The sequence below is a fragment of the Danio aesculapii genome, chromosome 8, assembly GCF_903798145.1.
Source record: "Danio aesculapii chromosome 8, fDanAes4.1, whole genome shotgun sequence".
NCBI lineage: Eukaryota > Metazoa > Chordata > Actinopteri > Cypriniformes > Danionidae > Danio > Danio aesculapii.
In genome coordinates this window covers 18,102,116-18,106,366 of record NC_079442.1, presented here as the reverse complement: position 1 = coordinate 18,106,366, position 4,251 = coordinate 18,102,116, and the positions used below count along the sequence as shown (strand labels likewise).

The window sequence follows — 4,251 nt, the reverse complement described above, 5'->3', positions numbered from 1 at the left end:
CCACAATGAGCCTGGGTTGATTAATGCTGCAGTCAGTTACATTACTGATTAGTTGACATGGTTCTATGAGCATGAACATATTTTGCATTAACATAACATTGACTAGCTAGATATACACTAATGCAAATAGATGCTTGCAATCAGATACAGTTATTTGTGCAAGTTTATGAGCAAGATCAATCAATCAATCAATTGGTCAACCTCTATCTAACTGCATATACTTCTTTACCTTTCTAGACCTGTTGTGAGATCATTGACTGTTAATTGATATATGCTTTTACTTAACTTATGCTTTCATTAATTTAACACATTTAAAATTTAACACAATTAAAAAAACATTAGCAGGGTTTGTTCAATAATTTATGTTGTGATTCTCATTGTAGCTGGTTTGGTATATGAAGCATAAATAAAAACATTTTAAAGGGCACCTATGGTAAAACATCTACTTTTCAAGCTGTTTGGACAGACATATGTGCATGTATGCTGTATAGACCGTCATATTGGGGTGATATACAGTAAGCACACCCAGTGCTTTTTTTTCAATTTAACAACATAAAAAACGGTGGACCAATTGGAGCGGTTTTAAAACCGACCGCAACTTTACGTAGGAGAGCGGTCCCCCCGCCCACCAATATTGATTGACAGGCGCGTCATCATATCCTCAGTTTGTTGATTCACATCCGCCATTTTCAGCGTGAGTCGAAGCGATATCACTAAAGGAACACCCTAGCTCTATTTTTAGATGCAAGGCTCATTGGGCACAACACAAGAGCAATATTCTCCACATTATCGCTCTAATCGGAATTATTGGTTGTATCTTTAGGTAGGTTTGCAAACATGTGTACTTCTCATTGAGTCTACCTAATACTTCAGCCGTTTGCATTTCTCGCGATCCCAGAAGCTCCCTGTGATCTTAACTAGCATGCGTTTTAGAATTCTAAACATAGGATTCTATCAGGGTACACTCAAGTCGACGGCTGGGCACCGCGGACCGCTGCAGAAACCTATGTTTAGAATTCAAAAATGCGTGGCGCGACGATTCGGGACACTTCATGTTTCTGCCACGCTACAGAGAGTGTCTGGTGTGTCGTGTCGCGGCTTCGAGCGGCGCATTCGGTGCCTCAGTCAAAGTTAATTCAGTGTGCGTGGTTATTAGTTTCTGTGTACAAGCTCGGCACTTGAAACTAGCACACAGTTGGCTGTAAAACTGTACAAAGACACAAATGATTTTGTACTCTCTGCTTGGTCTGTGTCCGAGTCGTACATGTACGACTGAATGCTGTACCTCTCACTCCAGCTCGTTCTCGCAGTCTCCCTGTCAGACTCTGTTGCAAACGCAGAGCGGGTGAGCTCATGGCCCCGCCTCCTTGTTACATTGGCGGGAAGCCGAAACTAATCTACATGTGAAGCAACACACCCATAAATCAGCGAACTGTGGACACGCCCCCAACATGACTCTTTTTAACACATTATAATAAAAAAATCTGAATTGTGTTTTAAACTGAACCTAAACTGGCACACTCAGAAGAACCATAATATTATTATTAAATCATAAAAAAGAGGTAAACTATGGGCCCTTTAAAGTACTAATGAGAAAAATAAATGGGAAACCTCCGATACTGGAATGTGGTCAGTTGGTGTACTTGTAATATTGGCTTATATTTTTATTCAAAATGTAAAACTGACTGTCCCTAAACAGATAGAAGCCAGAAAGACTTGAAAAAAATTAAACTAAAGTCACCAAAATGTATCTAATACTAATATTTAGTACTTAATGCATCTTTATGTAGCATGTCTGTATGTATAAGGACCAAGGTAATCAGGAAGGACAAAGTTATCAAGAAAAGGACAAAATCCTTTGGAAAGCTTGTAAGCGACCTTATTATGTTAGCCGCTTCATGGCATCAAAAGCAGCCTCTTAAAACATCCTAAAATCACTCATCCCAAAATCACTCATGTCCTTTAACAAAGGTTAAGAAAAACACTGCTTTAGCAAGTGCTAACATTACTGTAATGCTTAAGGGCAGGAATTTCATACAGAAAGAATTGAGGATTATGATTACAGCCTCTGCTAAATAAAGAGGACAATAACAATGGGTCACATACTCGTTAACACATTAACGGTCTCTGTGGAGCTCCAGCGAAGATGAATTGAAAGGTGCAAAGATAACATTTGAAAAGAGGACAAAAAAGAAAAGACGGGCATTTATCTAAGGGCACAGTGGGACAATATTTATGCTGACATAATGATGTGTGAAATGAAATTGATCAGAACAGTGGTGAGAATCAATTAGCAATGCAGAGTATACGGGGGTCTTTTCAGCCCCTCTCCTTTTATTGATCAGAAGTCTGGGAGAAAAACACATAATACAAATAACAAACTATAACCAAAATGTATTTATTTATTTATTTATTTTGTTATTATTTATTTACATTTTGACTATTTTATTATTTGCTGAAAATCTTTAAAAAAAAAAAGTCAGTTGGTATTTTTTTTTTCTTATACTGTACAAGTTTATTTAAAAGACTTGAAATATAGCAGTCGTAAATACTAGTTGTAAATACTAGTATATATTGTTGCATTTAGCAATGTATATGTGATTATTTACAATATTTCTAATATTACTACTTATTATGCACTGCTAGTGCAATGTAATTTGAAGCAAACGATGACAACAGGGTGCGGATCCAAACACAGGTTTATTAAGAGGATGGCCAGGCAAGCAACAATCAACACAGGGGCGAACAGATGTATACAGGCAAATCCAGAGTCGTGGTCAGTGAACAGCTAGATGGTCAAAAGGGAGGCAGCAGACAATGTAAACAAACAAACAAACAATACAAAGCAAAGCAAAGCAACGATCGGTACATGGCAAGACAAGGCAAGGGAAACACGTCGTAATGTTCACAATACAGTTTTACAAGACTCAGCACAGATGTGTGTGTGAGTGCTCTCTCTACAGTCCATGTAATCAATTCATGAGCGGCTTCAGCTGTGAGTGTTTACAACGAGGCAGGATCTAGGCCAGTGGTGCATGACTGGATCTTGTAGTTCTTTTGCTTGAAGATTTGTAGTTCGTAAGCTGCATCGCTGGTGATCGTGACAGTAACAGTCTAAAAAAATAGTTAACAAATATTCATTAAATTGTTTGAAGTGACCGTTAGGGGTTTCACAATTGTTTCTTATGTGCATCATGATGCAGACGATTTGCTATCAGTTCAGTAATAGATCTTAAACAAGACAATTGCAGAACTCAAGAAATTGTAGTACAGCTCTACACATCACACCTACAAACAATAATCACCCCAATCAACCAACAAGCCAGTAAACAAACACACACACATACAACAGAATACATATGGCAATATGAGGTGCATACATACAATTACAAAAAAGATTTCAAATAAAAATCCAAATTTAAACTTCCTCAGAGACAAAGTATTCAGTGTATGACTATAACGCATCACGCCCGCAAGAAATAATCACATCAATCAACCAATAAGCCAGGAAACAAGGGATTTTTTTAACACATGCGACAATATGAGATACATCCATACAATCACAAAAAAGATTTCCAATTAAACTCCAAATTTAAACCTCTCGGAGACAAAGTATTCAATGTGTAAATGTAGAGCCAATCACAGCCACTTCTGTTGAGCACATAAACACAATGGCCAATCATAGATCATTACCAACTCCCTAAACAATGCTTAAAAAGCAAACGGTATTATTATTTACATTTGTGCATTTGCTCTAAGATTTCTGTTGGCAAATAATTTTTATTAAATCCCAGTGGGCATTATATAGCGATCTATACTGTATATGCAGAATGTTATTGCTGTGAAATTAGACAAAAATAAACACAAGCTCATTGGATAAGCATGTTTCAGCCTACATTTTTGTGAAAATGCAAAGAAATGTACATTTGATTGCAGTTTCTGGGTAAAATGTCATGGGGCTCTATGAAGACAAAAACATTTGATCCTTTTTTTTTACACTAATGATATTTTTGACAAATAAAGAGTTATTGTCCTGTCAAATAAATAAACACTAAATAAATACCACAAAACAATTGAACAGTGTCTCTTGAATACATTTACCTCACCTGTCTCCATATGAACAACTTTTCCAGGCATGGTCAGTTTGCTTGATAGTTCATTTTTATTGTGTTGTACTCATGGTTTTGAGTCTGATGAAGCATAGTTCTGTAAAAGAGATACAAAAAAGTTGAAATCAAGGTAAAACTATGT

At 36.8% G+C, this 4,251-nt stretch overlaps 1 long non-coding RNA gene across 2 annotated transcripts in view; it reads right to left on the bottom strand.

The window, feature by feature from the left end:
• Nucleotides 1-2,681: 2,681 nt before the first annotated feature.
• LOC130233345 (uncharacterized) overlaps nt 2,682-4,251 on the bottom strand; it is a 5,971-nt gene continuing 4,401 nt past the window's right edge. For both annotated transcript variants that reach the window (XR_008838203.1, XR_008838204.1), the window contains exons 2-3: nt 4,107-4,206; nt 2,682-3,114 (exon numbers count right to left, since the gene is read on the bottom strand). This is a non-coding gene — a long non-coding RNA (uncharacterized LOC130233345). The remainder of the gene's footprint in view (nt 3,115-4,106; nt 4,207-4,251) is intronic.